Genomic DNA, 11,706 nt, shown 5'->3' on the forward strand with positions numbered 1-11,706 from the left:
GACGAATTTCTGAGTATCACAATTTTTATCAATTCTCTCGTGGCTTAACGGCAGCGCGTCGGTGCACTGCGCGCTTGGCCGGAGTTCGCATCCTATCTCTTCTTTTCGCCTCTGAGTAAGAGTAGGCCTACGAGACACAACAATAGGTTTTGACCATACATATTTATGTATATAGTTACTCTACATCGAGAGACCAATAGGTAGGCCTACAAGACATCAGTCAAAAACAATTGAATCTACGTGTCACACTAGTTCACCTGCAGGTAGTGAGAAGCAAGAGGACAATATCACATCATAAGAAAATCAAACCTACAACGCTGGGATAACAAGTCACCTGCTTTAGCCACTACACCATTTTTCACTGTGCTGATTTTAAGAGTCTGTGAAGATTATAATACTAGCTTATAAAAAAAAGCAAGGCAATACTCGAATTAACATAAAAGAATGAGCCAAGTAGGGGAGTCAGTCTCTTAATCAAAATAAAGCTCCAGGATAGATCAATCATTGAGTCACAAGATAAACATCCACTTCGCAATTTTAGGTTATGCAGTTATGATTTTTGGTTAGGCGCTCATGACACCAACTGGAACTACCAAGGAACGAAACAAGTGCGACTGCCCAGGGGCAGTAGTTCAAACGACCAAACTTTGCGTCCTTGTTTGCGCTTGAGAGTTCAAACTTCCTTTTCTAGAAACACCAAATCCAAGAATGACGAAGCGAACTACCAATGTTGCGACGCAAGTTAGCAAACAACACTTTCTAGAAACGAGCCCGATTGGTGGAGTGCTAGCCCTTGACTAAACATTCTCGGACCATTAGCCCTACATTCACCGATGTATGATATGAACCCATTGTTATAAACTATCCTAACATATTTTTGCTAGAACTAGTAGACTACCACACAGTTGCTGACCGTGTGTTATTTCAGGTTAGTTTGCAACAAGGTCAAAAAAATCACCGCTCATCTGTTGAGGTGCTGGATTAACAAGTAACTCAATAAAAAGTAAAGAAAAATCCGCACACTCAAGTCGTTGCAAACAAGTTTTTTTACTCTATGTGCAAGCTTTCGGTCAGATGACCTTCTTCAGCCAGAGTAAAAACACATTAAGTGAAACAGGTAATATTGTCTAGTTATTGTAGTTATTGTCCATTGGATGTCATCATGACTCTGTAATTGACTACAATTCCTAGAATGCACTGAAACTGACACCGGTGTCATGAATCAATGATTATATGTAACCTCATGCACTGTTTCACTTAATAGGTTAGTTTGCAACAACATACAAGTTTAACCAAAGTCCTTAGTTGCTACCTAGCTAGCGAACATTACTAGCAGTTCCCATTCACTTTTTGTTTACTGTGCTAACATTAGCTAGCTAGCTAGCTAGCTCGGTTAACGGGCAAAAATACATTATTTATTCCGTGTCCGAAAGAGGGTTTCATTGGCATCACACACAAGCAATGACAATAAAATAGTACACAATATATATATGTTTATATTTTCTTATTGTTTAATCAGAGAAGTCCGAAACTAGTGCCATTTTGTTCCATTGGCGAATCCTTACATTAGTCTTGCCTTAGATTCTTAGATTAGTCTTGGAACTAACTAGACAATATTACCTGCTCTGAATCTTTTAACGCCACCTGCTTTTATGGAAATGTATTACGTCTTGCGCAAGCGCAGAACGTACGCTCAGCATCGGTGTTGCTTTGGTGTGTTCCGAGGCACTTTTTTGACCGACCCGGCATTGCAAACATAAACAAACAAAAACAAAAAGCTGACTACCTTTGGGTCTGGTCTAAAACTTGAGGAAACACCTTGCAAAAAACAGCCAAAGCAGAGATGAAACTGATAAAGGTCTTTTAGCATGCTAACTGATGTATTTTGTAGTATAGTTGCCAATGTCTTCTTCTGAAAGCATTTTATCTGTGGTTCCATCCTAAACCACAAAACGACATAGCCTGCGTGCTGGATATTGAAGCAGGTGTTAATTTGCTTTCTTGTCCTTGATGGCACACTACAGTCATACAGTATAAGAGTTTCTACAGCTCAGTTAGTCTCCTGCATGGCTCTATGTTGTATGTTGGTGGGAAATGCCATTATTTGGATCCATGACTAACTATGGCCAATAACTATGATGGCCATGGTCATGATTCACTATTTCATTCTCTTAAAACATAGATATGTGCTGTGGGAGTACTTACTATATAAGAAATGGGTCAACAAATTGCCTCTGAGAGAAATTAAATGAATTCATTGAGCTGCTGATGCTATCTGTTTATTACAGATGAGGTTAAACACTGACCACGTTCTCCAAATAAACATTTCACATTTCTCATTCAGCCACAAAGCAGGTCTGTGAACTGCTGTCCCCCCACCCCCCAGTTGCAATACATGTTACTGTATTCATGGTATGGGCTGAGAAAAGAGTACTGCTGTAGAAAGTCATCCAATTAACCCTCGCCTGTCTCCATCAGGGAGGCAGAGCATCCTGCCTAGGACGCTGAGGATCAAAGCGGGTGCTTCAGCCTTTTCATCACAATTTACCCACTAACAGGTTACAAATGTGGCATGTGATGAAAATAATGAGGCCTGATGTTGCTTGGCCTGTGGCCGTGTGTGGAATAGGAAAACAGTGTCAGAATGATCTCAGCGCAGCACTAAAACACTATGGGACCACATTCTATGGACACAGATTGCTCATAAAAATAGATACAGCCTATGTCCCAGTGATGGACCCCAGTAATTATACATATTTTCAGGGCCATGACAGAGAGGACTACTTCTTGTTATCCATGCCATTATCTAAATGGAGTTAGTTTCTGATCTAATTTTTGTCTAATTAATCCATGTGTTATCCATGAGTATTTGAAAGGCAAAACCTTTAACTCTTAGCCACCAATACTTTAACAGAACCATTTCTATTAGAGTAGTCAGTGGGTGAGACTGTACTATACATCTTTAGACAATCCACTTGGATTACATGGAAACATAGATATATTTTGCTTCCTAAGCAATAGAGAATAAAAGGCCAAATGTGTGAACATGTGTGAACAAATGTGTGAACATGAACAGTATACATTTTGAGAAAATATGAAGAATGACCTCACTTGGGTAAGGATCTACAACACAATCAAGGAAACAAAAGCTACGAGGCTCCTGTCAGTCACAAGTAAAGAGCCGAATCCAATAAAAGTTTCCTGTGAGGAGAAAGCACAGGAGACTCTCTGAAGAGCTCGATGCTGGCAGTCAAGACAATGCAGCTGAGAGGACAGCTCAATATTTAGTGTGAGCTCAGCTGTCAGGCCAGCAGAAGTAAAAGCAGACACCAAAGGTGAGCGTTTTTTTAATTATCTCCAGCCGAAGTGGACTGTGCATCATCATTAGAGAGACTAAATAGCTGTGGCCACTGACTCAGGTTGTGGTAAACGGTACAATTAACAGGCCGAGGAGGGAAAACTGCATTCAATTTGAAAGCCTTCTTTCCTAATCCATCTCGTCTGATCATGAGCTGTGCTGAGCTATGGGCTTTAGCATTCAATTACATTAATCAGGTTAATTCCAAGTAAAAAGTCAACATTTTAATCAAGAACTGGCAAACTGTGCCAAGAAGCTATATTGAGACAATTGCAGGCGGACTACACTCAGCATCAAACTGTGTGCTAAGGGAAATGATTTTCAGCACAGTATGTCAGAATAATATCTAAAAATTGATCTGTCCTGGAGAATTCTGACTTTGGAAGCAAGTGCTTGGCTAAGGACCAGAAATCATGAACATGTGTTCTCTTTTATATTACCCTTCCTCTCTGTTCCTTGTCACTCTGAAACCTTCGAGGATAATCCCTGAACAAAATGGTTTGGATAACCCTGCAGGTGCACAAAGAAATCATAAACACAGCTGTAGAGTGGAGTCAAACGGCAAAGTCTTCCCATAATGCCCCTGCATTCCATTATGGAAATTACACATAACCAAAGTGTTAAGTTTAGTAATGAAATAGATTAATCATCCCAAAATGTCTGAGTGAAAGTCTTGCTTAAATTATGGCTTGCCACTGTGATTGAAAATAATACAACACAATACACTTCTTCATATGGCCTATAGTCTAAATGGTTATGTTCTTCTTGTCACCATTTTTTTTTTCTTCAAAGCAACATTTGTGATAACTGCGAAACACCTCATTCTCTTTTCTTTCCTTTTTTTTTTTTTTTTTATTACCTGTGAATATTTGCTTGTTAAAAGTGTCTGAAATGCTAACTGACCCTGAAAGCTGGTCCTGATTAACTCGGAAATTCAGAGCATTTCTCTGTTTAATCAAATTGGACAGAGGTTAGAACAGCTCAATATAAGAGATAACCAGTCTTTGATCCAAACAGCCAAGCAGAACCTGGCAGCCACAGCATCAGAAAATGTACTGTCAGGGCATTCGAATTTAAATCTCACCTCATTAACCTTCAGGGATGATTGAGAGAGCAGAGGGCCAGCACAACAGCACTCAGTGGCTGTCCTTCACAGATACAAAGTTAAGATAGGACGACTACAGACAAATCATACTGGTATATAAATGTACCAAAAAATAAAGGTCACGCTTATCATAGTAAATCATGAGTTAGTTCACAATACATTACAATGGGATTGCAAGTGAGACTTGCACACGGCAACATAAGAAATGTGCATAAAGGTAGATAAAATATATAGTTGTGCTCACATTGTTTTTGTTTAAAACATTTAAAAATGACCAAAACATATCCACAGAATGTGAAGAAATTGTTTTGATGTAATGTCATAGAGAGTTAGTTCCTCAGTCACGCAGATAGCCACTAAAATTAGCATGCTAACCAGCTAGCCTTGTCTATGCTTCAGACCACCTCTTGTAATACCATAGTGTATATTGACATGTGCTGTGTTAAATACATGCAAATGAATGGAAGAGTGCCATCGTGGGCAAAGTGAAACTCAAGATTCAAGACAACTCTAGACAACTTGAATTCCACACATAGCTCCTTTAATCCCTTGCCTAAACTCAGTATCCAAAAAGCATTATAAACACATTTATAAATGTTTATAGTGTATTCATAATACAACATAACATCTGACACAAGTTGATATAATGAACTGAATATGAAATTTTATGAATACTGCATAACCTTTATGTTTGTGTAATGCTTTTGTAGATACTGGATTTAACATTATATCGGTAATATTGCAGTATTTACATTACATTGACTAATTACCTTCTATTAGAAATATAGATTGATTTAAAAGGTATCAACATAATATGCAAATTAGAAAATATACAAATTATAATGTGCTGTATGAAAATATCTTCATAATATCTATCTACACTACATAACAGTGTATACCTGAGTTGCATGCATTATAGACGTTCTCTAGTCTATAGGAGCTTTGTCCGTCTGTATTTGATAAATGCAGGGTATGAAGTGTGTGATATTTCTAGTAATAGTTCAGTGTATTCCCTAAGAAGATGGAAGATATCACAGAACTATGTTCTCTGCTCTTCTTTGTAAAACATATTCATAGACAAGGCATGTTAATCCTTTTAGCCTAATTAAGTAGCATGCCTCTAATTAATACATGCCTTTGAATCATTTCTGCTGACATCCTTGAATATAGCAGACATGTCAGACTTTAATCACTCTGTTATCTGTAGTAGTATCCAAATCCCCTGCTCACATTCTGTCCTGAGGGATGCCTCCTCTGTCTTTCTGTACTGTTCTCCAGCCTCTATTGAAACAGGCCTCCCTTAACTCTCCAGTATCCTCTCTTCCCTCGTGTGCCCCAGGGCCATAGTCAGCCACTGTTGCTGATTTTCATTCATTTGTGACTAAATTTGCCCGTTTTAGAATCATTTCATTCTGCCACTTCTGCACCTGTGCTTGGGGGCAGGTAGAGAGCATCACGTTCCCCCTCAACTCCTGGCAGGTAAATTAAACAGAATCAGCTTGATTGCTGAAAATCACAGGGCAGGGTGATAAAGCAATTAGGGCCCTCTAATTCTTCAGCCAGGGAAGGGGCACACTGGGTCCAGGAGATAATTAACTATATATAATGAAATCCTTTTGTTAGCTATTTTTTTTCCAGCATTCGATTTTTGTTTCCCGGTGCTGTTCATTTGCTGGGTGTACAGGTCTTCTGTGGCAGCAGTCTCCCCTCTGCCTGCTTGTCCAGCAGATGAAAACAGATCTTTAGTTAATAGGCTCTCTGTGGACAGATGAGGTCTATTAGGAGGTTAATTTGAAAATGAATCGGGGGAAAGACCAGGGAGAGGTCAGATATGGAGTCAGGAGGAGGAGGTCTCCGCACTGGCCACTCACAAGCTCCTCTCACATGCACTGACTGTAGGATGTGACATATCGTATGCCTGCTGTCATCATTCACTGTACATCATATTAGTGTTAGTGTCAATACAGCATATCTAGGACAAAGGATAACTATGGCGAATGTATAGAAATGACCCGCGTCGTTACATGTTCCCATTCACTTACTGCAGCAAGGATTAAAGTAGAAAAAATAATCTGGCTAACCCTGGGGATGGGATTTGTCCGTACTTATAAATCAGAGATGAGCTCAGTCACCTCCAGCACATCCTGATGCAAACAGACAATGGTCGCTCCCCGCACAATTCTCCAAATTTCACACACAAATGGGATTTCTCCTCAGCAGCACTGGGCCCTCAAGTTTTCCATAGGGCCATTTTTTAAAACAGCAAAGCATTGTTCGCATGCATGGCACTAACCCCGCCATTTCCATTTTTCCCCCACTGCAGGGGAGAATCTGATCCGAGTTCAGTGGTGTGTGCATAATGAGAGGGTTACGGTGAGCTGAGAGAGGTCGTGTAATTCCCCATACCGGGGGACAGGCTTTTTGGTGGAGTTGGCTGAGCACTGCTGCTCTGTGATGCATGCACTCATGTGTGCCAGAGACGACCCTTCCAAATCCAAGGTCCAACTTAGGCATGGCATGCATTAAACACACCAGCACACTACACTTGGACTGGGTGGGTTTCAGCTTTTCTGGGAGTGTCTTTGTTATTATTCTTCCCCCCAAAAATAAATTGATGCTGATTTATGAACACACACAGACACACATGGGGTTACATGCATGTACTCTAGCAGTGCTACATGGTATAACTTCCTCACATGGTACCAGTGTATAGAACAAAATGACATTTAAGAATAATATACTTACTGAATTCACTTGAACATTTCCCCCTAATTTGACCAGATGAACTATTCCTCTGGAGCAGATCTGCAGGGTCCTCTCCTTTGCATGTGGCAGCAGCTTGGCCAAACAAGAGGTCAGTACTATTAACATATCATTCAACAATGCTCTGCCATCCTTTCCCAGTGGAGAGTGTCTCCGTGTCTCCCAATGGACAGCAGTGAAAGGCCATTTTCAGCCTAGGGTTAAGTGTCTTCACTTAATTATGATAAAGACTTGAATCTGCGGGCAATTACACCCTGCTGTCAACAGAGTCAATATCCTGCGTAGGCTAGACTTCTTTTCACCCCATGACCGTGTGACCCCCCTTTACCCAAGCTTCATCCATCATCAAAATCGTCATCCCCAAATCATTGCAAATCATTGTGGTCCAACACAGCGCTCCACTTTTGTTTAGGAGGGGTTGGAATTGGGAGTAATCTGTACTGCAGTGATCAATCATGTCGGGTGGCATTTTACATCATGGTGTGCTAGAGACTCGACAGGGGACTCAGTTATATACCAGTGAGAAGGAGGGGACCACCATTCCACTGAGATTGACACACTCACTCAGTCTAGTCCCTGTATAATTCCCCTGTGCTTCTGAGGGGTGCAAGAAAAGCTTTAAATCTCCAAAACAGAATGATAGTTTTGTTTTTTGAAATGTTCACTTTAGCACTGTTTCAAACATACACATCTGAATCAGCTATTTCAATGAGTTAAGCAGTAAAGTTAATAAAATATGTGTAACAATATCATGATCTTGTAATTCTGTGTAATCCATCAGTGTGAGTGTGCGTGAACATGAGCAGCCCTTTGTGTGGGCACTGCCTCCCTCCCTCCCTTCCCATCTCCCCTCCCTCGTGTGAGATGAGGATGAGCTACTGACCCTGCTTGTTTTGCAAAACTGGTGCAACATCATAACCCGAGGGTATGTGTTGTCATCTGAATGAGATAAGTTTATTTCCTGGCTCCAGCATTTGTTCCGTCAGGCAGCCGGGGCTCCGGGGCCCTGCGAGGGAGCAGTGGGGAGCCCCGCGCAGCACCTGCAGAACTTGCGAGGTGGCTACAGAAAAGCCTTGGCCGCCTCCCAAATATCTGCCTCTGCCTTCTGTGCCGGGCCCAAGCCTGGGGAAAGCAGGAGGCGTCAATATTGTGGAACAAATGTCCTCTAATGTGAGCCTGCTGGTCCACAGCTCCAGTGGGGCCCGCACCGCATGCCTCTCTTTGCCCCATCCCCACATCCACTCACTTTACCCTTCATGCAGGCAACCATAGGAGATGACAGAGGAGATGGTAAAGGGAGGTTAACACTGTGGGGACTTCCAGATGCTCCATGGCCTAACTTGCTGCAGTTCTGTTGACAAACAGGTGCCAGATGAAAGGGGCAAGACCCCACTTTCCTTAGAAAAAGTGGTTCAGCTCGCTGACAGGCTTTCTCTACTGAGTTAAAGGCTCCCTGTACACATCCAGATGATGATTATATATCATGATTTTTGATTGGTTTGATTCTAGGTTTGTTTGTTCTGGCTGTCAAATAAATTGCAATTGATATCTTTCTTACACTGATTTTAATAATGGATGGATATTACAATGTAAACTCGTGAAATCAATGTAGAATCTACATCACAGAATTCAAACACTATTGTATAATAGCATTTTTAAAACTTTGAAAACAGATTCTACACAAAAACGGCAAGTCTACCATGTTAGCGCTACTATCGGCTGGTCAGTGTTTTTTTAGGGCCATTGACTGTTAGCTTGAAAGGGATATTTCTCATGCACTGAAAGAAATAACATCATCCAGGCCTATATGGCAGATGCATTTCAACAAGGCCCACAGGTCCATACAGTATGTGAAAAAGAAGACACCGAGGTAGAGAGAAATCCTTACCCTAAGACTCCTTACCATGCCATGCCAGATTTTCTCTCTCCAATACTTTACCTAGATTTTGAACATTGTGAATCCTTGCATAGATGATGCAGAACCTACACGCTAATTGGTGTGTATAGCAATAATAATAATGATAATAATAATAATACATTTAATTTAACACTTAATTAACACTTTTCAAGACACTCAAAGATGCTTTAGGTGATATAGCCAGCAATGTGCTGTGAAAGGTTTTATTTCATTGTTGCGGTGTGTTCCTATTTCCTGGATGGTTGGTGAGAGTGACAAATATAGTTAGCTCAAATGAAGTATGCCTGATAAAAATAAAAATTGTTGCATAGTAAAAGCTGAAAACAGGGGTCAAATTATCTAAGTTGCAACTTTTTTCTTTCTGAAAAACGTAATCACACACTTCTTGATATTTGTAATCCAGTTAAGTGATGCACTTTTTTGGACAATTTTGGACTTGGTTGCTTGTTGTGACCTCTTCCCGCTATTTGTTTTTCTATGCATAAAGTATGCTGTGTTGTACTGTGCACTTAAAAAATGTGTTACATAAATAAACACTTACTTATTTAATTACTTTACTAATTGTTTTCTTCTGGTTCATAACAGCTAAGGCTAAATGACAAGAACTAACATTACGCTAAATACATTAGCATTACATTAAACATGTGTAAAACTTAACATACCTACACTTCTTACACATCATTGAGCATGTGATATGGAAATAAAATGTTCTATTATGTAGAATATGAACAAAATTGCACCACACCCCACAGCAATTGTTTTCTGCAACCATATTTTTCAAGTATATCACAAGTTTATTCCCAACCTCAGAAATGTTGGGAATAAAACATACATTTACAGCATTTTTGCAAATTTGAACTATCAAACAATCAATCAGTCAGGTGGTCAACCAATCTATCAATTGATCAATCAATCAAATTACCAATTGATCAAGTTAACCAACAAAAGTTGACATATATAGTAGACTATATATTTCATTATTGCCCTATTTTGTCTTTGGCATGCAATGAGTGGTCAGGGGAATCCATTTTTGTGACAATATCATGGCAGGACAGGACTGTTGGTTCCATTACAATGTAGGTAAATGTGGATGTGCTATGCAAATTATGTTGCAGGTTAAATTTGATTGCTGTAAGAGAGAAAACACTCTGGCTCCACATTAAAGTATTTATTTAGTGATGACGTTATAACGTCATCACTAGTAACGGTGCGGACAGGATCTGGAATATTTTTCATGTGTATGTGAGGTCAAAATAGAGTATGTTCAATGTAAAGTGGTATGTGTATGCATGTTATAGATGCAAATGTGAGCTTTTCAAGTGCATGTGTAAGCTTTCACTATATATGACCCATGCAGCACCCCATATTCGTCTGCTCCCTGTTTTCAAATGTTGGATTGCTTGTTTGTTTACTGTTCTATATGTTTCCATCTTTGTGTGCCCAACTCTACAATTCAAAATGCATATAAGCACTACTGCATTCACAGTGGACTTTTTGATCAGTCATTCTTTGTAAAATTAATGTCTCACCCATGTAATCTTTACACTATCTCACTGACCTTCAAATATTCTATTTTCAACAGAAAACAGTAGTAGACATTTGTTAGAATATATACTTGGTTAATTTGTTTTTTCATGGCAAACACAATGTATAGCAATCATTTCAGTACACACAACTAGATAATAAAAAATAAAACAGTCATAGATTTGATAAACAAATTACATAATCATACTTATCATTGTTCAGTCACTTTATTCTGTAATATAAAACCCATAACCAGTGATTGGTTCAGTGTATTTATGCTCTTTGACAGACCAGCAGCATAGGTTGTGCTGTTGCCAGAGAATGTTTGAAATAATTTTCCTGATCAATGACCTAACTCTATCTATTGGAAACCTTCCATCTGAATTAGCGTCCTCTGCAGAAGAGAGCAATACAAACTAGGCTGAAGTTATCTCATGTGACTGGAATTTACTTTTGGTGTTCCAAAAATTTTTACACCACTGGTTTAATTTGCGAGCAATTAAAAGTTGCAACTGCATGAAAACAAAGCAAGCACTACTCCAGACAGATTTCACCAATGGCAGAAGAGCAAGAGCAAGCAGGGCCTTACAGATGGCTGTTTCATGTCTGGATGTACCTCGCCTGTCTCAAATGAGCAGTCTGGGGCACCTCTGCAGCAGAGGGAGAGATAACCATAGCAACGGCCTAGTCCCCAGCTGTCACAGCGGAGTGGAGATGGGTGCCATGAGCACAGAGGCCACTTAACCTCAGCCACACAGCAACTTAGGAGGAGTCAAGATGCTCTTCAAACCTCTACAGAATCTCACTTAATATGGAGACAGTGGGCCCCAGTGTAGACAAAGGATGCCTCGGAATCATCCAGATGAATAAATGAGCAAAGGGCTCCCTGTGTGTATTAACTTCCTTATCTATAATGTTAAACATCACTAGAAATCATGTCAGTGAATGTAGGTTAAAAATATATTGTTGTGCTTACATAATATGGTGTGTTAGGCCACCATGTCTACTTATGCCAGGGAATGGCAATGACAAGAATCT

The 11,706-nt window shown here is 40.0% G+C and overlaps 1 long non-coding RNA gene across 1 annotated transcript; it reads left to right on the forward strand.

Moving 5' to 3' along the window:
* The first annotated feature begins 887 nt into the window (after positions 1–887).
* LOC121685523 lies at positions 888–1,401 on the forward strand. The gene is made up of 2 exons (XR_006023382.1): positions 888–928; positions 1,265–1,401. It is a non-coding gene; the product is annotated as an uncharacterized LOC121685523 (long non-coding RNA).
* The last annotated feature ends 10,305 nt before the right edge of the window (positions 1,402–11,706 follow it).

This window comes from Alosa sapidissima, chromosome 16 (assembly GCF_018492685.1).
Source record: "Alosa sapidissima isolate fAloSap1 chromosome 16, fAloSap1.pri, whole genome shotgun sequence".
Classification (NCBI taxonomy): Eukaryota; Metazoa; Chordata; class Actinopteri; order Clupeiformes; family Clupeidae; genus Alosa; species Alosa sapidissima.